Here is a 25,834-nt window from a genome sequence, read left to right on the forward strand (position 1 = left end):
CCCCCCCCCCCTTGTGAACCAACTGTGTGTAACCTACACAGCAATCTTGAAGGAACCAGTAGTTCTGCCAGGCTTATCTTTGTCTTCATGGTGCCCTACCTTCACATCCCTACATCAGCTCCTTAAAAGAAACCTCTAATTTGTTAACCGAAGTTAGGTAGGTGGTATTTTGTTATCTTATGATCCTTTTGATGATCTAATGTGTAAAATTTCACTTGATTTGTGCCACTGATCTGAACCAGCAGCACACCTCCTCCCTTTGTGAAGTCTTCCCATTGTTGCTTAACTATTCCTTGTAGTAAATGCTGCCCGGATCTATCCCCCTGACAATGCCCTTGTCTGCGTGTGGGAACCCGTGACTCATCATCTGCTGCCTATGCTGGGCAGAGAGAAGCCAGAGCCATGGTGGAATTTGCCCCAAGCACAAGTGCAGCTAGAGCACCTTGCCTGGTACGATGGGTCCCGCAGAGGAGGTGGCCATCACGCCCTTGCTCCCACTGTTCTCACCCATGCCAGACCCCGGACATAAGCATCACAAGAGCAGGTTTGCAGTGCATCAGGGACCCTGACTAAGCCTGAGGGAGCTGAAGCACATCAAATACTTTAGGTTGATTTCTGGAATGAGAAGTAACTTGGCACATTTACAGATCTCTGGATAAGTTCAGAGGCACAAGGAATATCTGTGGAGTACCAGACATGCTAATCTTTTCCTGGTTTTCAGAGCAGGTGTTAGTATGAGGTTTTATGCACTATCCCTCACAGTGCAAGGTAAAGCATAGAATCGTGGAATCATAGAATAGTAGAGTTGGAAGGGGCCATGAAGGCCATCGGGTTCAACTCCCTGCTGTTGTAGGTCACCAATTTACACCATTCCACTCAGATGGCTGTCCAGTTTCAAGTCATGGCCTGAAGAAGAAGTTTAAGGAAATCACAACTTGCAACAGTACCCTGGGGTTGCAACACACCATTCTGTGACAAGTGGATTTGTTCAGAGGGACATGGCACCCAATTATACCACTGGCAGTGAAATTGCCTTGCCTCAGCGAATCAGTTCCTATCCCATGATGGATGTCACTCTCCAACCCGTGATTCCTCCTCTCCAACATCAAGTTGTATCAACCCCAATACTGCATGTATCCAGTTTGCCCACCTTGTGCACCTTCCCATAGGCAACCATCTCAAACGGTTCCATAAGGATCCTTTGGGTACTACACTGTACCCCTCGAATCAACCCCTTCTTCCCAATTGGTCTCAGGTGAGGAAGCGGAGAGAGTCACTCCCACTTGGCAAATCCCAATGACCCGGTCTTCACCAGCTTTCCAGAAGAAGACTGTGGGAATGAATTCCCCAAAGGCCAGGTTGACCCTGAAAAAGAGCAACCTGAACAGGCAGCAGAGCAACCAGTTCTAGCGGCTGCACAGTGAAAGGAAGAGGCAAAGAAGGAAGAGCCTTGGGCAGTCTATCGAGGATCACTTTTTGCACTTCATCATGGCCTGAACTGACTGAACAACCAGTAGCACCAGGTCTTGAGCAAGGAGAAGTAGAACAAGTGGTTCAAAGACATCTGCAGGGCAGTTGATGCCCACCACAGTTTCTCTGCATGGAAGAGGAATGGTGGCAGGGAACACGTGCAGGTGCAGAATAGTTGCTTCTGCTCCTCCAGGCTAATCTGCCATGCGTCTTCTACTTGCTTTGTGTTTTGCTCTTCTGTTCCTGTCCTGTCCTTCTTGCAGCAAGATAAACATTGCTAATGAGGATTGTGCTGCTGTGCTTTCAAGGACACATTAAACTCACAAGTTGCAACAGTGTTGTGTTATCAGGGCAGGCATTTCAACCGAAAGAGGGGGATAGTGGGGATGCATGTGCTGGTTTCATTTCTGGGACCATGGATGCCTGCAATGCCAGCGAATGTGGAACTACTCACCTGAAGTACAGGCTCACCTGCCTGCCAGACAGAATCCATCGCCTTGTCTGCAAAGGTGTGTTACCACCATGGATGTTAGCAGTGGCATGTTTTTTACAATTGGGGATGGAGGACATTCAATATCAATTACTGCAAACTCAAAAGTATTTATTTCTGTTTTCTGTCCATGGCAGCAACAGGTGCCCTCTAAATAATGTTCTTGCAGATCAATACTATTTAAGTTAAATGGCATTATAAAGCCTGGCTCTAAGGCCATCCCTTCGCCTCTGCTAATGTGTTTCCATGAGGCATTAGGTTGTGCCTCCTAAGTAGCAGCTGCTTCCCTGCTGCCTGCCAATACCTGAGCTGGGCATTTTTCATCTTGCCCCAAATTGTATCCTTCCCATGGTTCTGCCTCCCCGCGGCTCCTGTCCTCCCACTCCTCCCTCAGCCACAGGGAAGCATCACAATGCATGATGGCCAGCATTACTCTTATGCACTTGGACAATGACTTGGAGCTGAGTTATGGCAGAAGAAGCTGCTCTTGCTGCCGTGATGAAAATTGCTGGTCCCCACAGGGAACAGCACAAGTTTTCCTGGTGCCCTCACATGATTCCTAGAGTGGATTACATTCTAGGAATTTTAATAAATCCAATAGTGGCTCTGCTGCACTGCTACACTCTTGGTGGTGGGGAAGGGGAGGACAAGCTGCAGAAGAACCATCTGCCAGGTGGCCATAGATGTTTCATGGGTCTACAATGGCTGAAACTGCTTGCCTCTTTGGACAAAAGCCATAAGATCATGATCACAGCAGCTGTGGTGTAGCAGCTTACAGCAGACCAATGTGTTGACCACCTGCAACCATTCAAACATCAATGCTGGATGTAGACATTTCGGATGATCTTCAATTTTGCAGAACTTTCCATATGTCCCAGGTCACTTTTGAAAGCATAGTACCAGAAACAAGTCACATAGTTTAACGCTTGGATATGGTGACAAGGAAATCCATATCAGTAAGAAGAAAGTTGGGGCTAACTTTGTACATACTTGCTTTCATCCCTGGGTTGCTTCCTACTCCGCACGACTTTCAGAGTTGGGAAATCTACTGTGTGTGAAAGCTTCAGAGAAATAGTGCACATTCTGAAGGAGCTCTGTCTGCTCGACATCATAAAAGTAGGGGATAAGAGAAAGAACATGAAAGCATTCCATGGACTAGGCTTCTGTCATGTGGTGAGAACATGGGATTTTGTCCTCATCTGCATTTTAGCTCTGCTTGGAGAGGTCCTACAACTGTAAATGTTTTTATATCAAGCTTTTCCAATCACTTCTGGACTAAAGTTCAGATTTATGGACATAAATTGTGGTGTTTTAGGGAAACACCATGCCACTGTTAGATGATGATGATGATGATGATGATGATGAGGGGGAGGATATTACATATAATATAATTACATTTAATATTTAGCTGAATCTCTCTGGATGGTTCACAACATTAAGTCACCCATCCAAATTTCAACCAGGCCCAACCCTGCTTAGCTATATTCTGGAATTCACCATTGGCAAGTAGGTTCACCATGAGATTTTCCTTCACTGGTTCTCCTATCATGGTAAATAAATTTCCTGTGAATTCCCTCAGAACTCAGATCAGTGCATGATCCGAAGATCTAGGATGCAATGACATCCAAACAGAGCAATATTAACTACTAATCAAGTGGTGCTAGACTCCCCATAGGGTGCGCTTTTGGATGCTCAGAATTGTGGTGGCACTTCCTGTATACATGGACATGAGATGTCATTGTTGCTTGCTGTATTCTGCACAATATCCACAGTGTGTGTGTGTGTGTGTGTGTGTGTGTGTGTGTGTGTTCTCTCTCTCAGGACAACCCTAAATTTCCAGAACCAGGCTCGGAATGACACTGATCAAAGGCCATCAATGGTCTCCCAAATCAGCCCCCAGCATTAATTCTGTTGAATCCAGTACCAGAAAGGATGACAGTGTGAAACATAAATATAAACACATATTTTAAATATTTGTGAACCACCCAGACAGCTTGGCTATTGGGCAGCATAAAATGCAATTTGAAAAACTGCCCCTGAATGGATCTGGGACCATTGCCCAGCTGTGTACTGTGTGTAGGGACCGCACAACACTTAGAATGAACTTAACAGTAGCAGAACAGTGTATTCTGATTGCAACTGCTGCACTAGTGGAATATAGGAGGTAAACCCCCCCATCCTTACCACACAACCATTGATACCTTGGTTATCGTATTCCATGTAAACATCTTTAACTCTGTAAATCTGTCTCTGGCCGGTCCAACCATACAAACGTTCCCTCTTGGCCAGTCATCAGCCTGATGGCATTCCACTTGTAAGGACCCCCTTCATTAGTCAGTAGTCTCTCATGTAATCACACTCCATTCTTGGGCTTGGATTTGTCCACCAGGCACCGATCAGTTGTGCTTTAGTTAGCACTTCGCATCTGAGCCAAGCCTGTATCCTGTGACATTCAGGTTCCCCATAGTGCCTTCCCAAGCTGATTTTTGTGGGTAGCCAGGACTGTCCTCTCAGCTGTACAAATGGCATACTCGTAGCATCATGATTTCACAATAGGGATTTCTGAAGAACTGCACAGCCATGCCTGCTTATGAAAGTAGCTGGCTGATCCGTGGTAGAGCTGGGGGGGGCATGAATGCAGGGAAGCAAGGCTGATGGTGTCGCAGGGGTGGCACTGCAGCCACTGACGGAGGCTTAGGCAGAAGTGATTGTGCTCTCGAGAGCCTGTTGGGGTGGAGGGCTGGCCGCCTGAGCAAGCCTGGTTCTCTCCCCGGAGGAAAGTGTGTGGGCAGGAAGCAGGTGGAAGGAGCAGGGAGTCAAGCCACTTCCTGGGCTGCCGGAGACCAAGGCGTGGGTGGAGGCGAGGCAGGCCTGGCAGCTTCTCTGGCTAGCAGAGTGCAGAGTGGGGAGCCAAGAGCAGGGAGGGCAAGCGAAACGGGCTTCTCTGCTGGGCGATGGTGGGGCGAGCAGGCGAGGAGAAGCCAGAGCATAAGCCACTTCTTGAGTGCAGGAGGAGAGCCTGAGGGGAAAGGAAGCCGGAGCACGATCTGCTTCTGTGTCTGTCAGGGAGTGGAGGAGGAATAAAGCCGTGAAAGCCACTTCTCCAGCGGGCAAAGAAAGCCTCGTCCTAGCCACAGGTGAAGCGCATGATCAAAATAGAAGGGAAGGCTAGGGGCTGCAGTTTCTATTGCTGAGAAGCAAGTCTAGGCTGGCACCGGTCTGCCAAAGGGTGGGGAGGGCCAGGGAAGCTTTCAGTTGTCAAGGCAAGATGTGCACAAAGCACTCCGTGGACCAGGAGGGAAAAGGGGCTGCAGGCAGAGGGAGGCAGCAAAGTTTTGTGGGATGAGAATTCCCCCCTCCAAAGGCCTCTGGGATAATGCTGGAAGCAGGAGGGAGGAGTGCTGTGGAAACAAGCCATAGTAAACCTTGGAGAGGCTGGTGCTTTGGGGGGATTCAGCGGACAGCCAACCCACCGTGGCTCATTCTCAGGGTGGTTCAGCCTGACATGTGAACCTGCCCATTATCACAAGTCTCCAAAGCTCTGAGAGCCAATTGGAGGAAATGCTGTGTGGAACCGCTCGCTGCTAAATGTTTCTACTGCTCATAAACCTCCTCAGCAGCATATGGTGCTTTTCCAGAATGCTGGCCGAAATGCACTGCTGGTTGCCCATGTGCAGAAGATACAGCATCCCAAGGAGGAGATAAAAATACAAAGTGAGATCCAATCTTAATATCCTTGAAGCCAAAAGTAAACTGGGATCCAGTTCAGTTTAAAATCTACAGTGTGATGCCTCCGGGTTTCTTTTAACTCCCGCCCACCCCACCACTATGCACTAGATACTTTTGTAGTTGTTAAAAATGAAGAAGGCGTTTGTCTCCAGGCAGAAATAACAGACAAAGCCTACCATGAGATACCACTCCAAAGAGAAGCTAATTGATGCAGTTTCCAAACAGTGGTCCTAATTCTGTAGCTATGAATCAGCCTCCTCCATAATTGCTGCGTGTGAGATTGGGGGCCCTTCTCATTTCACTCTTAGAATAATATTAACTGCAAGGGGATTTTCCGTTCTACTTCTGTTTAGCCAACACAGCTGATGATTGTGTGAACACTTCCTGGCATAGATTTCCCAGTTTACTGGGGTCAGAGATCGCTTGGGCAACACACCTCCCTATCAGAAGAACTGCTTTGGTTAACCCCATGCATCTGCTAATTAGCGGGTCACTTGCTGGTCAGAGGTGCACTTATGCTGCGCTTCCTGATGCTCCGTTGCATTATTATGGCAACTGTAAATGCCACATGTAGCAGGCCTTGAGAATGTGTTTGGAAGACTAGTGATATAATTAGGGTACATTATCCTCAAATGGAGTATGCCAGCTGACATCCAAAGTAATCCCCCTGCCGGATCCACTGATATAAATTGGTCATGAAGTACAAAATTTAGAATTTTTGCATGAAAGTTTGGATTTCCCTTTGAGAGATACACACACACACACACAAAGCATAATGACAATAGCATAGTAGGCAGTGGAGTTTGGGTGAACCCAGATGAAGGGTTACATGGAAGCAATTGACACTTGGAGCAATTGAAAGAAGCTTCTTGCACATGGTACCTGTTTTGTTTGCATTTGGTCTTTTGTCTCGCTTCTGACAGTCTAAAAGTGGTCATTATCAGATGATGGAACAGTGTGGGATGCTTCATTCTGAAATGTGGGGTTAAGTGGAGAACATGTTTCTTCTTTTTGTTTGTTCATACATTCAGGGGTACAAAAGCAATGAACCATGCTGTGAATGGTTTCATCTATTCAGTGCCAAGTGCATGGCATTTAGGCACTGTATGGGATTTAATTAGTTGAAGAACACACATGATTCTCTTCATTTACATCTTTCTCTGTGGATTGCAGGATTTAGGAAATGCTGCATTTATCACTGTAGTTGTATCTTCAACTGTTTTAAGCTCTACTTCTAATAAGTAAATCATAAAAGTGAAATGGCTTTCATAGCTTATAACTTTGAAAACTGATCAGTTAGCTACTTCTTTGGGCTGTAACAACCATGATGTTATTATACAATTGGCAGTGATGCAAATCTGTGTGTGGTTTGCTTTTTGTTTCAAAAAATAAATAGCAGCTGTCAATGCCCCATCCACTGACTGGAACAGTAGACTTGAACCCTTTGCTTCCGCCACTGTTTTGTTTTGGATCTCATTACTTTCCACATGCTTATTTGTATGGAAAAGATGCTGCCTTAATCATCAGTGGAAGCTTCCCCTCTGATGGATGTATGAGCCATGAGTCCAACCATTTGGCAGCAATTACAATGATGATGCAATTATTGTGTGAATGACATCATAGTTGTTTAGGATATTTGTATGCATATAAATAATTCCAGAATAAGCATGAAACAGGAGACATTGCTTGATATCTATCTTGCATTATAGTAATAAGTCTTAAGTTCAGTGGTATTGCAGCTCACAAGAACAGCTTTTCTTTGCAGACTATCACACATCTATGGGAGGACACTTGAAAACCTAAATTAAAATTCCTTTCTATATTCCAGTGCCTCTGAACTCTGTGCTGAAGGCGAAGGGAAAGAGGAAGGGTTGCTAAGTAGTGTGAAACAACAGTTCCATTTGCAAATGCCCCACAGTCCCTGAAACATCTTCCAGTGAAGGTACTAAGTGTTTAAGGTTGCTTTGACACTGTATTCACCAACATTTTCCCTTCCCTGTATCCCATACATTTAGCACAGTTTCACTAGATTGCAGAAAGATCCATGCCGCTACCACTAGCATTTTCTTCTTCTTTTTGTTGTAGCCTTGGACGCCACCTGAAAGCACACTGTAGCAAATCAATAAGGTTGAAAACGATTGTGTTGTAACAATGAATGGGCATTATGAAAAACATTCTTTAGAGTTTAATGTGCTTCCAGATGGGAGGATTGTAGTCTTAGCATCAGAATCACAACAGCAATCTTCGCTGTTCCATCTCTTTCTCCTAAATGGATCTTCTGCATTAAGAACTGCTAAGACATCACCGGATGGGTTACGAGTAAATTACCTGTGAATGTTTTGAATGGGCAGTACAATGGCACCCTAATAAAAGCTTCATCTGGAAGCATCCTTGGGGTGCAGTCCTATGCATGCTTGAATAGAAAAAAGGCCTACAACTCTGAGCATGCACCAGCCAACCCAGTGATCGGGGACATGCTGGGAACTATAGTCTTTTTGTCTGTTTAAACTTGCATAGGATTGTGCCTTTAGACTCTAGTAGCTATTTGGGAAGTTTGATTTGTTAAAAAATGTTGAGGAGTAAGTGAGAACTCCTATCATGTGGAGCAAAAATGCATAAAATGCAGACAGGAAGAAGCTGAAATGGGAATACTTAACTAATTTCAGGAAGACCCCTTAGGTAATAAATTCAGGCCATGAATCCTGTTTGGTTTGTGAAATAATTGCAAAAGGAAGCAGATCTTCATTCTGCATTCCCCAATAATATCCTGCTATTAAGAAAATCCATTCCAAAAGCAAACCAAAACAAAAAAGCGAGACCCATTCAGCCCTATTTAAATAAACCCTTGGTCCAGAGCTTTCCAAGCCACAATAGTCTCGCAAGTCTGCAGGCATGCCCTGCGCAGAATGGAAAGAATGGTGACTGTGTTCAAAGGAAAGCTGTTCTCATAAGTCAGAACGTCTCAGCAACTCAGTCGAACTCTGGGCTGATTAAGGCCTTGGGCTGCATCCAGAAGAGCCCATCTGTACACAGAAGGGCTTTTCTCCATTCACCCAAAGGCTGGCTATCCAGTGGGGAAGGGGCGATTTTTTTCCTTTAAAAAAGCCATTTCCCATTCCTCCAGCTTTCTTGCCACCTCCAGTGTTCTGAACGATCCTTTGAATGGCTGGAACAGTTTGGGGTTTTGGTTGGCTGAGGTGCTACAGGGAAAAGAAGGATTGGAGAATATAACTTCTGGAGTGAAGCTCTGCTTACGGGAACTATGGATCCAACCTGTTGGGGTGCTGCAGCAGGAGGACTGGGCACCACGAACCTTGTATAATGCCCCATAGATGATAAAGAAACTGATGCAATCTTCAGGACAAGAAATGGCAATTCTACTTGACCGTTCTCAGGTATAAACAGACTGCTGCTTGATGAACTCCTTTTAAAATTAAGGAAGTGAACTCCTGTAAGATGGGCACAGTGGTGGAAATGATTCCTTTCCTCCTCCTCCAACTCTGCCTTCTGAAGCAGTCAAATGGTGATACTCAATTCCTATGGTGACTGTGGACAAACATACCCATTCAAAACGTGTGGAAAACACACGGAATAAACAGCCCTTAAAAGGTGATTGTCAGTGCAAGCTGAAGATACCTCAGAGTAGAATTTCGGGCAATTCCATTATCAGCCTTCTGACAGAAATGTTAAAAGTTCTGTGAACATGTCAAAATAATTATTTGACTCATACAATGCAAATTCCATAAAATGAAGCAAAACACTGATAGCATCACTGATTTGGTCACATGCTGTTAAGTTGCCTCCTGCTTATGGTGACCTTATGGATGAAAGCTCTCCCAAATGCCCCGGCCATGAGGGCTGCATTTGGATCTTCCAAGTTCCAGGATGTGGCTTCCTTTATGGATACAGTCCTTCTCATGTTTGCTCTTCCCTTTCATTTTCTGCCTTTGACTTCCCCAGCATGATTGTCTTCTCCAGGGTGTTTTGTCTTCCCATGATGAATCCCAAAGTACGGCAACTTCAGTTGTGCCATTTCTGCTTCTAGGGAAAGTGCTGTCTTGGTTTGATCTGGGACTCACGTGTTTGTCTTCTGTCATCCCTAAACAAGTATGGCTGGAAGATGATTCTGCTTCTCATGCATAATAGCAAAAAGTTGTTTTTAGGTGGTTAGTGGGCACTTGGAATGTATTATGCAACTTTCCACTCTTTCTTCATCAACTCAAATTCTTTGCTTGATTCCAGCCAGACATGGCAGTGATTGTGTTTGCACTGCACCTTTGCCTTCACGGTTGTCCCTTGTGGTGCATGAAGCCAACAATAATGTAGTGGTGTTCAATAATGTAGTGGTGTTCAAAAAATAAAATCTCATCCTTCACTTTAATTATAGCCAAGCAAGCCTTTCCTGCCATTACCCAGGTGGAAAAGGAGCTCTTCATCTGAACAGAAAGTAATACCTATGTTTGCATAGCTCACAGAATAGTTCAAAAATTGTCTTTTCCAAGAGTCTTTAAAATTCAGCTGCCACTGCAGTTTATATACACCCAGCTGCAGAAGAGTCAGCATATATCACCAAATCTAAAATGTGTCAATTATCTTCCCAACAGTTACATGTGAATTTCATTAGCTGGTTAAATGGTACCTATTACTGCATCTAGCCAGCTGGAGGGATTTCCAGTAGGAAATGTGATACAAGAAAAGCTGACAGATCTCACATTCCTAAAGGCCATGTGGAATTCATGCTGATCAAATGAGATAAGGGTAGTTCTGAACTCATCTCTCTCTGGCTCTGTATGATTGTATCTTTCACAAATAGTGGGAAAGGCACCTGTGATAAAGCGCTGATAGGCTATTGGGAGCATTATCTGTTCTGTTACCCCTGTTGCCTCCTTGCTGGTCTGACTCACAAGGGTAAGAAGCAAATAGGATTTGTCAAGACACACAACATTGCTTTATGCCTACCAGCTTCTTATTTGGAAGTGAAAGTCTTTGGTTTGTGATGGCCGACTTTCATGTTGGGATCTGACCTTGGTTAGCATGGGGTTAATAGCCACTGGTGGGGTGGCAGAGGGGTTCACTTGCTCCTACCACAGGAACAAAGCTTAAGCCCCCTCCCCAGATAGCCTGGTCCCCACCCTCCTTGTCCTCACCAAATGCTCTCGATGTATTATGATACAAATGGGTCTTGTTCAGCCCTAATTATTATCCATTCTTTATCATCCTGGATGGATGGATGGATTTGTTTGTTTGTTTGTAGAAGTATCCATCCCCTTCTTCACAAAAAGTAGCTGAGGCAATGCACAAAACATTTCTGGTGTACTTAACTGCTGCTCGATAGCAGTGCTTTGGCAGTGGCTTCCTTTCTTTGTTGTTATTAGTCGCGAAGTTGTGTCCAACCCATTGCTACCCCATGGACAACATTCCTCCAGGCCTTCCTGTCCTCCACCATCCCCTGGAGTCCACTCAAGCTCACACCGACTGCTTCAGTGACTCCATCCAGCCACCTCATCCTCTGCTGTCCCCTTCTTCTTTTGCCATCTATTGTTCCCAGCATTAGGCTCTTCTCCAGGGAGTCCTTCCTTTTCATTAGGTGGCCAAAGTATTTGTTTCCTCTTCAGGATCTGGCCTTCTTACTTTCTTTCAGGCTGATTTATAGCTAGCCCTGCTGATTCTGGTGCACAAGCAGCACCCATTGCTTGCATGATGGGGATTTGGTGCTTCTGGGGATGAACCTGAAAACCAGTGGAACTCTTTGTTGCTGGCACAGTACAGGTCAGTGAAGCTCCTGCATGCAAGCAATTAACTGAGCACACTTGACAATATAAAAGTAAAATAAAGCTTAAACCCGTGTTAATGTTTTGTCCCAATGAAACACACATTTTGACTGAAATATTTGAGGAAAACATTAGCACAATATTAATGTGGTTTAAATGTTATGTTATACACACATTTTATTGGAATACTTGTAAAATTTTGAAAACAATACCATGTACTTGCCTTATGCAGTTTAGAGGAAGGAGGGAGAGAAGGAAGGTAGAGGTGCTGAAAAACATGGACATATTTATTTGGTGCCCTCCAGGTAAGTTTTACTAATAATTCCTGGCAAACTTCAGGCAGTATGGCTGGCTGGGACTGCTGGGAGTTGTAGTTGAACATATCTGGACCTGAAAAACATGAGGCATAACTCTGAAACTGCCAAGCTTTGCTAAACTTAGATTTGCAATTGGCATCTGTTCATTGTTAAAGGTGGGTTGTGGCAAATGTAGTGGACATTTTAAATATTCAGTCCCAGGTGGTTGATTGCCATGGCTGTTTGGGTCATCCAAATTCAGGCATCTGGGATTGTTTGAGGATTAAACAACCCTCATAGAACCCTAAAACAAACTGTGGATAATGTGAATGAATGTTGTCTAACCCAGTGTGTTTCTTTGCACAGCGGTTGTGGGGGCGTACTTGGAGCTCAGACCCTCCCTCTCAAGGTTGTAACAGCACCTACAGCTTCAGGAATGGGCTCTCAACAAGCCTGTCATCCTGGGATGCTCTCTCATGGATCATAGGATTGCACTCTTATTTTCCTTTCCAGAAGTTTTGTACTCTTTACTATGCAATTCTGCATGGTGCTATAATATAGTAGAATAATGCACCTGCACCAATTGGGACTAACACTTGGCTTTGCTTTCACAAAAAATGCTAGGTTTTCCCTACTACAAAATCCCTGTGAAATTACATTATAGAACATGGAAGTGAAACTGGACTGTGACAGTGTTGTCTGAAGCACCAACAAATAACGAGAAGTGAAGACGTACAAGCACACCATGGGCCCAGTTTGCATGACTAACATTTATTTATTGGATTTATATCCCGCTTTTTTTTAAAATGAACTCAAAGCAGCTTACACCGTTCTTCTCTTCCTGCTCTCAATCTTACCCCCACCGCAACAACCACCCTGTGAGGTAGGTGACTGGCCCAAGGTCACCCAGCTGACTCTGTGGCTGAGCGGGCATTAGCACCCAGGTCGTCTGAGTCCCAGTCCTGCACTCTTAACCATTACATGGCACTGGTTATCTAGGGCAGTTCATCAACCCCCTTTGAGTTGTGTGAGTCAGGTCAATAAAACTGTGGCAAAAAGAGTTCTAGCAGGGAGAGCCGAGCCGGGAGGCTGGAGCTGCCGCCCTCCTTTCTTCCCGGCCCCGGCATCCACGTGCTGAAGTGCTTGCCTCTCTCTGCCCAATGGTAGGGCTGGCTCAGCTGATAAAATCAGGTGTGGGACATGTATGCGCTTTCTCCGCTCTTGGTGTCCCTCCCTCATGGCCATGCTATCACACACACGCCAGTCTCTTGGTGCGGAATGGCTTCACTAGTTGCTTTAGTTCCCACACGCTCCGTCTTCCCCCCAGTCACAATGGCCTCTTAGTCCTGGGTAACTCCTGCTGCACATGATGCTTTCTCAGCTTCCTGCCATGTGAATTATTTGTCGAAGAGCTGTTTAACTCAACCATTTAGCAAATATATTTGGGCTCCGTTTCAGTACATACAAACGCCAAGAGGGAGCAATATTAGGCCTAACAGAATTCACTCTGTCTGCCTCTCCCTCTCTTAAATGGTGGCATCTTTGGCAGAACTGTTCCAAAGTGCCTCCTCGAACCCCTGATGGAAGCTCATCTCGGATGCAGCATCTGTTAGTGTTTTCATTATGGTCCCACACAGCCACTCTGATGGAGACGAGAGGAAATCCCATTACGTCTACAGCCTGCCCAGTGGTGATTTTGGTAAACGCTGAGATGGAATTCCATCCCTAAAATAAGCTGTCTGAATCTAGCAGTTCAGCGGACAAGTTTGTCATGGGGGTTGGCTGTGAGTCATGGCCAGAACACTTGCCAATATTTCCTTTTGTCATTTGGCTCCCTAAGTTGCTATTTCTTCCTCCTCCTCCTCTTCCTCCAGGTTTCCAGTATCGGAGTGGGGAGTCTTGCTTCCATTGACTCAGGAACTCAACAGAGTAACTCCAGCCACTTGATGAACTGGGTCAGGCCCAGTGAATGTTCCCCGCTTAGATTGCTGTGGATGTATATGCAGCCACCAGCATGCACGGCAGCTTAGCGAAGAAGAGAGATGTCTGCCATGCAGACTGTACAGTCTAAAACTGTAAATATGAAGCTTCGACTGAGAAAATTTGGGTGGGGGGTTAGAGAGGCGGAGGCTGCAGCAAGCAGGGAAGCAATTTCACATGCTTCGCCTTAGGTGCAGGCTTAACTGCACAAGAGGGCCATCCAGGATCCGACCAATGCCCTCCAATGGCTGTGCTGCCTGGGGAAGATGGGAGTTGCCGTTCTGTACACTTTGCATCCACCAGCCTAGGGGAGGCTGCAGTAGGACATGGGTAGTTTGAGGCAATCCTTGAATTTGCAAGATACTTGGAGGCATGTCTGTACGGATTCCTTTTGGAGGTGCGTTCTGATGCAGCACTGGCGGTCGACGTGTGCAAGGGACCTGTCTGCAGCTATCCGTGCCTCCTCTTGATGCACTCTGGGCGAAGGTGGGGAGTAGTTCAGGAGGCCCTGTTGAGATGAAGCTTCCTCAGCTGACATCTCTGCTCCTTGCAGCACTTCTGGGCTTCCATTTCTACTGCACTCACTTCCTTCCTACAAAGAAAAGAGAATGGGAGTGGAATAAACTCCTTGCATGTGGCCTCCAAAGCCAGAAGTCAGCACAGTGCTATGGCTCACCAGGGGACACGGCCCTCTCCCTCTCCCTCTCCTTACACCGTGTTGTTGCTGGAATGAGGCCAAAGTGTACCAGGGTTACAGTTATGGGTACTATGGTCTGGGGGTCCTTACGTGTTGTTAAAGTACCTGGAATCAATCTGCATTATAGAACCAACTTTTGAAAGGACACAATGCTAGTTTAAGGGATGAAGTCTGCAGTTATTGTCTTCAGTTATACAAGGTGGACAAATACAGTGGCAAGAGAAAAACATGGAGAGCTAATTTCTTTTTAATGGACTGCATGTGCATGTCAACGCCCCCTGCCCCAATCTTTTTGGTTTGGTAAATTCAGAGTAACCAGAAGTGGTGGTCCTTAATTCCTTTCTAATGATGAATCCACATGTCTCCGGGTGGTTGAGCGATCTCATCAACATCTCAGCAGGATGACTTTGGAAGAGCGGGGACTGGGGTGGAGGTCACAGGCCCAAATTCTAATTGACTGTAAAATGAAAATAAAAATTGCCTTTCACTCTGGAGAAGGCACACAAATTTGAATGCCCCAGTGCAGTGGGTGGCTTTCCCTCTCTTTCTACAAACAAATTGGTCACAATGAAGAAATAAGATAAATCCAAGTAGTCATTAGAAGGTTTTATATCATAAAAAGGAACTCTGTTGGTAAAAAAAAAAGCCTTGGTAAAAATGCTTCCGTGGTTCTCCATAGCACTGTTTGTGTTTAAGCAGTGGACCCTTTTGGTAAAACTCTCATGTTCAACCAGTGTTCAGTCCTGATGTAATAAGTGGCAATGTCTGAAGAAGCTAGAATCTCACAGCATGAATGGGGAGGGTTCACATGGAATGAGAAAAGAAAGCACTCTATCACGTCAGAACAGCATTCAGTTCTGGCCCCTGTGATGCCCGCTTGATATCTTTAAAAGGGAATTGAATGAATAAGTTTGTTTGTTTCATTTGTATGCCGCCCATAGCCCAAACACTCTCTGGGTGGCTCACAAGAAACAGCAGCATAGCATTAATGCAATAAATTAAAAAATGCCAGCTAAAAACCACCTAAAATCCAAGTATTACAAAATGCAAGAACCATACGATAGTAAACAATACTATAAGCAACAATAAAACCTGCAGCCAAACCAAATAAAAGCATGATTCTAAGAACAAATACTAAATAAAAGGCCTTTACTTGGGGATGAAAACAAAGTAATGAAGGTGCCAGTTGCACCTCTTTTGGAAGAGAATTCCAGATGAGGTACAATAACAGAGAAGGCTCTTTTCTAGCCAGTTCCGCCCTCACCTCATTCGGGGGGGGGGGGGGTTTACGAAGGAGGGCCTCTGTGGCTGATATGGTAGGGATATATGGGGACAGGCATTTCTTTAGATATCCTGGTCCCAAGCTGTTAAAGGCTTTATATATTTATAAATATAAATATTTTTTATATTTACTGACATATTTATATATATGTCAGTGTGAGCACTCTGAATTGGGTCTGGGCAGTAACAGGCAGTCCATGCAGTTGGTGGAGGACCAGCATGATACGCTCTCTAGGACCAGTTCTTGTTAATACCCGTGCTGCTCTGTTTTGAATTCCAGGCAGGATAATGCCAGCTGTGAAGTTTTGATGGCTGAATAGAGCCTCCATTTTCCAGCATAGCAAACCTCTGAATAACAGGCACCAAAGATGATACCTGTAAAGGAGAGGATATTCACGTTGCTCTGCTTGAGAGCTTCCCAGAAGCAACTGGCCATCCGTGGTTAACAATGTGATGCTGGACTAAGCAGAACGATCCAGTGCCCTTTGGATGTTCTCGACTACAGGTTTTAAGGCAAAGGCCGTGCAGGCTGGGAATCCTGGAAGGTGCAGTCCAACACATCTGGAGGGCTGAAGAAGCCTGAGATAGGCCCTCCATCCGACGCATCACAGCTCTTCTTCTGTTAGCTTGAGAGGAACATGCACAGTGACGTGACTGGCAGCAGGGGAGTGTGATGGGAAGGCTTGGAGTGAGTGGCAGGTGCAAGTATCCATTGAGAAAGTCAGTCGGAAGGGGCAGCTGAAGACAGAGAAAGAGGACGTGTGGTGAGCAACACAAAGCTGCCGCTGAGGATTATTCATCATCAAATGGCTCCAGGTTCTGGAGGTCACGCTCTACCAATACACGCATGCCTACTGATTTAGCTATTTCTGTTGCGGCCTGGATTCTAAAGTTGACTGACCTCACTCCCTGTTTTGGTTTCGAAGCACACAGCCAAGTGTATAAAGGGATGAAACGGAGGGCACTCTGTGAATCCAGAGGTGATGGCAGCAAGTTAAAGCTGGACTGGGGGTGTCTGGACGTGGCGGAGTGCTGAGTGACTTGCCCGGTCCCTTGCCCAGAGGCCGACCCTTGCAGGGGACACCGGGAGTGTCACGGCCAGCCACAATGCTTCCTTTTGAAGCAACATCCGAGAGTGAGCTACCCTCTAGGCTGCAGTCATATGTGATTTTGTAGAGGAAAGCCTTCCAGCTCCCAGCATTGCCCAGCCAGCCAAACTGGCCAGAGGATGCTGTGAGTTATAGCACTTTTTCAGTTTAAACCTGCAGAAGATTGTGCCCTTCGAGAACAAGCATAAGCCTTGAAAATATTTTGTCAGGGTTTAAGTGCAGGCTATAGTGTGGAAGGGGTGTGTGCATGTGACCTAGATATAGATCTATTGCAAAGAATTTCAACTCACTTTTTAATCAAATAAAGACACTTTTGGCAATCCTATACTAGCAGCAATTTTTCCAGCCTGATGGAAACAGACTCCAAGAGCAGACTTTAAAGAAAAGGCATGGAGGGTTTTCCACAATTAAATTGCAAAGCATATTTGGATCCTGCTGCCTGAACAAGCTGAAATCCTGGTGCCTCAAGTCTGACAGGAGTAATTTGTAACGTAAATCAAAGCTGCCTAAGAGTCAACTTGAAATGTGTTTAATGCCAGATCGTTACTGGATCCAGAACGACTAACCGCAGGGCTGCGAGTCCAGATTGCAGGAGTAATTGTGCAAGAGCACTTCTTGAACATACCGTTGTTTGCAGCTTTTCTGGTCTCTGGTACAAGGGTCAGGACATTAAAGTGGCATTTAGGAGGTGTGGGCTTCTTCTGCATTCAGGCTGCCGTGGGTTGGGACCACCCTCCTCCTCGGCCGCTGGCTGGCCCTTCGGTGTGCACAGAGCAACCCTGCCACTGCTGATCAAGCAGCTAGCGCCAGCAGGCCCCTGACCTCTGGCAGAGGCCACGGCAGCTTGTCTCAGGGTAGCGCACTGACCACACAGGTGTCGCTCACAGGCCCTTTCCTAGCTGCAGTCAAGGAGCCCAACTCACATCTAGACATTCTGTGATTATGCTTTTGAGGGCAAAGACTAGCTTTATGGAGAGGGAGGCATCAGTGGGAAAACACTGCCCCTGGGCGCAAAATGTTAATATCTTTTCATGCAAGGTGGGATGCTGATCTGTCTATGGACTGTCCCTCCCTCTTCCTACTGTGGCTGATGTTTCTATAAGAACAACAAGCCTAGGAGAGATGTCCACATGGCAAAAATAGTGTTTAATTTAGGAGCAGATCCCTCCAGATGTTCTTGGGTTGTAATCATCTCTGATCATTGGCCATGCTGACTGGGGCTGATGGGAGCTGAAGTCCACACATTCCCTATTCTGGTCTGATTTCAGTTTGAGATGGAGGACTATGAAATAGGGGGATTGCAATTAAAATGGGGGGGAGAGAGAGAGAGAGCTCTCAAAGCTAATCCCATCCAGGAGACTATAAAAATGAAATACCGATACTTACAAAACCCCAAAAAGTGATGGTTTCAAAGGACCTCCACAAAGCATGTGGAAATGAATTTCCCATTTGCAAAGGCAAGCTTCTTCTGATTTTATTAGATCTTTAAGGCAACTCTCAGGAATCTCTGCTGCAGCCTGCCTGGGTGTATTTTCCATGCTAAAGGAGTGGGGGCCAAGGCTCAGCATCTTTCCATATTCTGAGCAGAGTCAGCCAAAGATATTTGCTGCCTGAAGGAGAGCAAACCAAGCCTGAGAACACCCAAAGCCAACCAAGATATTCCAGCACCCGAGACAGAAATTGCCATGATCACTTCTCAGTAAAAACACAATAGCAAAGCGAATATAAGGAAAGCTACTCTTTTTATGACACCCAAATTTTTCTGCCTGAAACGGCTACCACTATACCTGCTGCTGTACACTCACCTGCCTGCATGCACGTGGCCCATTTCACTTCAACACTCCCACTAGCCTTTTCTGGAAAGGGCAGCTTCTGAATACGAATCCCAGTTTTCATTTTTAATTGGCGTTGTGTTGCTGCCTCACAACTATTCCAAAGGTATGGCCATGTGACAAAGTAAATGAGAGTTTTAATCTGCACTCTCCCTTCAAGTCAATGTTGAAACAGACCCACATAGAGAGGACTGGTGGACAGCTGTAAAGGAAGACCAAACACCCAGGTTTTTCTCAAAATATCCCAGACAGACATCTCTGATTTTTATTTTGTGGCTTTGATCTTTTTTGAGCCACGTACATGAAAACAGCCCTGGGCTCCACCTGCACTACAACTCATTACCTCAAATTCTCAGTGATGTACTAACTATAAATAAATGTCCTTCAGTTACTTTGTTTTTTTTAGAGTTGTTCTGGTGGAGAGGATGCCAGTAGGTTTATGATGGCCTTGCTGGAATCAATAAAGGGTTGATGGAACCTCACCCCCACCCAGTTCTTTTAATACATTCAGTAACACTCATCGGTTCATTAGAAATTTAATCACTTTCATGTCACCAGCTGTTGTGATGGAGAAAAGAGCGGTGGCTAATTATTAGCTATTTAGAAAGCCAATATTGAATTCCTGATTTGCCTCTTGTGGCCTCGTCTCCGAGCAAGTCTACTCAGTCCAGGGACATGTGTTCTGGCTCTATAGAGGGGCAGACATTCCAAGAACAAAGTTTTCGTTCTGTTTTGCAAGAGATTCACATGTACATATTACTGGGATCTGCCTGCTGGCTTCACCAACAAAACCTCCTTTTACTCATGTAATCAGTTGTGACCAGCAGAAACGTCACATTACATCTGTTGTGCATCACTGAGGTATCCCTTCTGCTCCTTCCAAGCAGCTTTTGGCCTTGCTAGACCAGATGGGTGAATCAAAGAAGATGCAAGCATAAAGCATTAGAAAATAGGTATTACCCCACTGGGTGAGATCTTGCTCTCTCTTACTGCAGCCAATACCCAGTGACGGAGAAAATATGCACCAGGTCAGCGAGGGGCCCAAGCATCTTTTTGAAGCAGTGCCCAAATGGCATCTTCCATCTTTCTACTAAGGCCAACACTTTAAAATGTCCTACTGGTCCAATCAGACACAAGTGCCTGCCTTCATTTATCACCCATGTTCCTCCAGGAGCCACCTCAAACAGGTTGCTTCACTTTGTTCCATGGCAGGATCAGCCCTACAAGAAATGTAGTGATTCAATATTAGTTAGAACAGCCTCCCTTGACCTGGTAGTCCAAAACAATTGTAGGACAGATCTAGCAACGTTCCTTATCATTGGGTTTGCTGGCTGGGACTGATGGGAGATGAAACCTGAACATCTAAAAGGTCCCAGTTTGGGGAAGACTCCATCAGATAGTCCATGCCATGGATTATGAACTGGAAAGGTCTTGTCCAGCCCTCTGGAGGTTGCCCGTGCTTTCTGTAGGGACAACTATTGCAGGTGATGCCCTCCTCTCCTTGGCTTCTGAAAAGCAGTAATATAAAGACCTTGACTTTATCCCTCTCATAGCCCTGCAGCTTTGTCCAAACTAGCAGCAGTCACGGTAGAGGCAGCTAGCAAGCCTTTCCAATCTAGATGAAGCAGGTGGGAGAGAATTTGTGTCACAAATCCGTGCAGAGCTCTGTTGGGATCAAGGTGCACTGAGCTGCCAGGAGCATCTTTAGAGTTGTGGGAAGGGGAGCGGACCTTAAAGTGGGGTGGGGGAATGACTATGTGGAGAAATGATGCAAGATCGCATGTGGTTATGATAAATGTTCAGCACCCAGGCTGCTATAGCTACAGCTGTAGGTTTGGACCAAGAGAGAGATTTCTTTTACGCAGTTCTTTGATGTATCGGAGCTGCTATATGGTGCAGGAGGACTTGAGAAATGCCGGCGTGCGTGGCACCACTGTGTGATACCATGTGCGTTCAGGCATGAGGATAAGTCGCTTAAATGGCCATCTCTAAAACAACCATGACTCAGTGAATAGGATACAGGTGCTGTGGTGTCACTGGTGCTATAAAACAGGTGGTACTTTACGGGTATCTCTCAGGACTGCACTATGGTCACCGCTTTGCTGCAAATGTCGCTAAGGCTGCAGCACCATTTTGCAAAGCAGCATCGGAGATGTTGTGTGTTACTTACAGAAGGACGGCGCACAGGGCCAAATGATACAATGTTAGAAGTCATCTGTTATTATTGATGCCTTAACCTTCTCTTGGAACCCCTTTGTTTGAAAACGGCAGACATGAAAAGAATCAAAGCTCTAAGGCCATCTTTCTGGCCTCGGGTTCGTTAATTTTATAAGCATAGATGGGAAGACGGTGACCTATTAGTTCAAGTAAATTAAACATCAACAGTTACCCTCTGATGGGAAAATTTCACTACAGCTGCGTATTATAATATAGGTGCCGCCAGCGGCGGGACTCCTCAAATTCTCCTTTGCATTCCTGGAACAGAGTGGACGGCCTGATTGCTGGCTTTCTTGAAACCACCAGAGGTTCCCATTCAGGGTGCACTTAGCAGCATGGGGTCTGTTCATCTGACAAGACGAACCATTTTCTTTCAGGGACACACCATTAACATGACAATCCCCAACACACCCACTTGGAAACCAATCAATAGGCCATGGCTCTCCGAAAACAATTCCGCTTGACCAGCCAAGGTCACCAATAGCAAGGTCAAGCAGCAAAGATCAAAGGCCCCATTGAATTTTGCATCAGCCCTTTGCCCTGTTTCCATGAGTGACAGCTTCTGCTTACCTTGAGTATTTATTTTTTTTTTCTAATTCAAGGAGATGACATTGTTTAGAAGTACTCCATGTATGTCTAAGGCAGGACTAGGCCCAGTTAAAGGCCAGTTGTCCCAAAGTATTGTTATTCCATTCTTCAAAGAGTATTTTATTTCATAGAAGAATTCGAGGGATTTGAGGGGCAATGTTGATGTTGCTTGAAGGTAACAATTGGATCAGATATTGACCAATCAATAGTTGTTGTTGTTATTTGCTGTTAAGTTGTCTCTGACTTATGGTGACTCCATGAAGGAAAGCCCTCCAAAATATCCTGTTCAGCATTCCCAAGTCCAGGGCTGTGGCTTCCTTTATGGATTCAACCCATCTCATATCTGGTCTTCCCTTTTCTCTTCTGCATTTAACTTTCCTTAACATGTTTGTCTTTTCCGATGAGTCCTGCCTTCTCATGATGTTTCCAGAGTATGACAGTCTCCATTTTGTCACTTTTGCTTCTAGGGAAAGTTCTGGTTTGATTTGATCTGGGACCCACTTGTTCATATTTCTGTTGGTGCAGAAAGCTCTTCACTTTGCTTTCTAATATTGCAGCTCTTTTTCATAGGATTCCACTTTGAAGAAACCCTCCATCCTTCCATATCTTCTGTATAGTTATTCTGTATATTCTTTTCACCATCTCATTATTTTCTCCTGGTCAAATAGTGTGTCCCCCTGTTTGTCTTTTAGCAGTCCTAATCTAGGTTTGAGTTTCCCTTTGATTTCTGGGATCTTCTGAAATAGGTCTCTTGTTTTTCACCTTTTGTTGCTCTCTTCCATTTCTTTGCACTGAACATTGTGACAGTTCTTCTTGTCTCTTTGTGACAATCGCTGAAAAGTTGCGTTCAGGATTCTGACCCTATTTCTGTCAATACTTAGTGGGCATAATCCTGTCAGAGTGAAGCAATGTTTCCACAGAAAGATAGAGAAGTGCATGCTGAACTCTTATAAGCAGTGCTTTTCTTTAATTTCTGTATGACTCTTTGCAATCATCTGCAGACCCTGGATAATTGTAATCTATAAATTAGTGCAGTCCTGTTGACAGGCATGCAACAGCTTGGCACATAGGACAACATGATGCAGAAACAGGATAGAACAAATGGAAGGAATCTTAAATTGACTGACCTGAGGAGGAGTCAGGGCTGGGCCAGTCACACAGCAGGAACTGAGCAGTCCATCTGACAGAGAGGCCCCTCCCCTTGAGTTGCTAGAAGACAGCAGAGGGGGGAAATTCAGTTAACTGAGAAATGAGAATGCAGGAGGCTAGGTCTCTCAGCACCCCACCTGCTGGGGTGCACAGGCAAAAGGGGTATAAAGAAGTGGGGGACTGAGGGGTGTTAGAGAGGGCCCAACACTTCACTCTGGGTGAACTCAGATATGTAACAATAAAGCCCCATGGAAAGAAACTCAAGAGCAGCATGCTTACTTGGGAGGAGAACTGTGCCTCGCGACATGCTACAACCTGCAGCAGAAACATCAAACAATGTTATCAGTCAGCTAGTCATAAGGGTCTCTGAAACCATATCACCTTCTTCACATGGCCCGAAAGACTTTAATGAGTAAGTCAAATGAGCCCCTCTCCCTTTTAATTGATGGCATATTTTTGTAAGCAGAAACTGATGGCTTTTGAGGCTCTGCTGATGGGAAATGCATCTTGCTTAAAAACAAGCAAGCAAGCAAACAGTGCTGGAACGTGCTTCTGTGGATTCCCATGCTCCCACCAGTAAATTACCAACATTAGAGCCTCCTTCCTTGACCTGGTGCCTTCCAGATGTGCTTAACCAAAACTCCCATAATCTCTCAGTTTGGGGAGGGGTTACTTATGTATTACATTTCAATGCTTACCACTAGCTAAATTTCTTTTTGCGGTTTGCAAAGATTATTATGGGCAATGCAGTCCATATCAGGAGGGTATCAGGTTGGGGATGGCTGTAGTAGCATCTTAATGGTAAAGGCAAGTCCGTGCTTTATAAAACAAGCTCGGCTTGACTTTGTGTCAACTTCAGTGAAAATCATCTCAAGTTAGGGCTGGAAAGGAAATTTTTCTGATACACTTTAGGACTGCTTCCAGTCATAGCCACCTACATTTTATCTTAAGTAAAACGAAATGTGGTAAATATAGTGTAATATTTCCTATGATGGATGTGGGAGTGCATATGTGTAGAAAAAGATTCTAGGAGGACAAACTATCTTCCTGCCACGTGCAATACTTTCCTATGCAGAAATATGGCCCATTGTAGTCAAGGAAGCCCATTCCCGGGTGCATGTTCTAGGTGCAGGATGAAGTTGATGATTCTACACAGAAGTATCACAGCTCCAACCCACAAATCACTGAGAACTTTGATTCAGAAGAGAGGGGACCAGCTGGCCCAGAAATGTATCCTGAGAGAAAAACTCCTCAGACAGAGGTCTCTGAGGAACCAGTCAGGGCTCTTCCACCATTCTCCAAGGGTTTCCTGCCACTCATTGTGGATAACATGCAAGGCAGGAGCTGACTAGGAGTTGACCCAGGGCTAGGTTTCAATCCAGGGGAGTACTTCAAAGATTTTCCTCTCTTCAGAAAGGGCACAGAGCCTGTGAAGAAGGGATTGGGCCAAGAGAGATAAATAATGTGTTGAATTCCAGATCTTGTGTGCCCGTGAGGGTTCAGATGATGCTCCCATGTGCAGAAAGAATGTGTGAGGGAGGGCTGCAAGTCTTCACTTGGCTACCAGCCTGTGCAGTAACCTCCTTCCCAGTCATCTGTGCATTTGGCCACCATATGAAGGGCTGTACATGGCATGTGCTCCTTTGGAATGCATCAGAAGAAGCTGTGCATGCAAATCAGTGTATGTGCGTAGAGCTCCCTGTGTGAATGCAGGACCAATGCATGCCTCTTCTAATACATTCCACATGGGCACATGGTTGAGGACTGTGCACTGCCAGGCGCACTGGTGTGAGGCTTGCCCAGGTGGCCCTATGACATGCCTTAAGTGTATCAGAGCAAATTGCTTTCCTGCAGCTATCCAAGGTCCTGTAATCGAGTGGGCTGGTCAGAACACATGCCAGTTGGCACCGCTGAACACAGCGGGACAGAATCCTAAATAGAATCTGGCTGCTAACATGTTTGCAGGTCCCATAAGGAATAAAGAGTGTCTCACTCTTAAGAATGCAGTTCCCTCTCCAAATTCCTCCACTATTTGTCTCTCTTTCTGAAGATTCCTCTTAAAAACATTTTCCATGTTGCTTTTGAATTAGTTCCTTGGTCCACATCTCCATGGTAAACAAAGACTAAGAATGGCTGAGTTCAGGCTTGACTTTCCAAGAAATCACATTTGATAATACTTATCTCTTGTCTTTCCCACACTCTTCTCCTCTTTCTCTTGTTTCTATGTTTCTCTTGCCTCTCCCTTCCTGTTCCTTTGCCTGCCCTCTGTTATCTCTCCTTTCTATTGAAATTTAGATTGTAAGCTGCTTGGGGGGCAATGCAGACAAATTAACTATCCCTTTTGGGGTGCCTCCCAAACATAAAAGGATCTAACATTTCAAAGGCTGAATACTTAGCAGTGGACAGCCATATTGGAAACCTTTGTTCAAGACGGTGAGTTCAGCTGTATATTTTCCAAGTTCACTTTAACCCTGAGCTCTGAGTGGTGGCAGTTTGTTTGGATGAATTACTCTCTAATTTCTGCCTTTCCTGCTTTTTGGACAAGCCTTTAAATTACAGTTTAAGAGCCTGTGCTGGAGGTGCCATCTTGGGTAATTTATGAAGATCCACTGCATTTTCTGAAGGCACAACTTAACGGTCAAGCCAGAGTTCAGGTTATGTGACCCCTGGCTAAATCCTTTGCGTAGAGATAGAATTTGCTCGTCTTCCCAGAACGACAGACAATGGGGTGAAGAAAAGCAATTCAATGAATTGGGAGAGTAAAATATGGAAGGTTTCAACCACAGTTCACCAATATAGGACTCCAGTGTGAGTAACTAGAAGCATGGCACACTTCTTATCAGTGCTCTCCTGCTCAGAATCTGTGGCTGACAAGCTTTCTCAGTCTTCTACAAGTTTGGAAAAAAAAAACCCAGTTTGATAATTATCCAAATCTATCAGAACCATCACCTCTGCCATGAAAACACATAACAAAAGCCTTTCATTCTTTTATCTATCATTACATCACTAAACTACTGGAAATGTGGAAACCAAAATGGTTACCTTGGGTGTATCCATGGTAAAATATTCATGCAAATTACTTCAGCCTTGAGTTCTACCTTTCTTTCAGGTGGAGCATGTCTCCCAAGCTTCCTGCAGGGCCCTGGATAACACTAATCTATAACAATTAGATAAGACAGTTCTGTTCTCCTCCAATTATATTTCATTTTTAAAGCATGTCTTTTC

This window comes from Varanus komodoensis, unplaced genomic scaffold, assembly GCF_004798865.1.
Source record: "Varanus komodoensis strain SLA01 unplaced genomic scaffold, ASM479886v1 scaffold7_1, whole genome shotgun sequence".
NCBI classification, from domain to species: domain Eukaryota; kingdom Metazoa; phylum Chordata; class Lepidosauria; order Squamata; family Varanidae; genus Varanus; species Varanus komodoensis.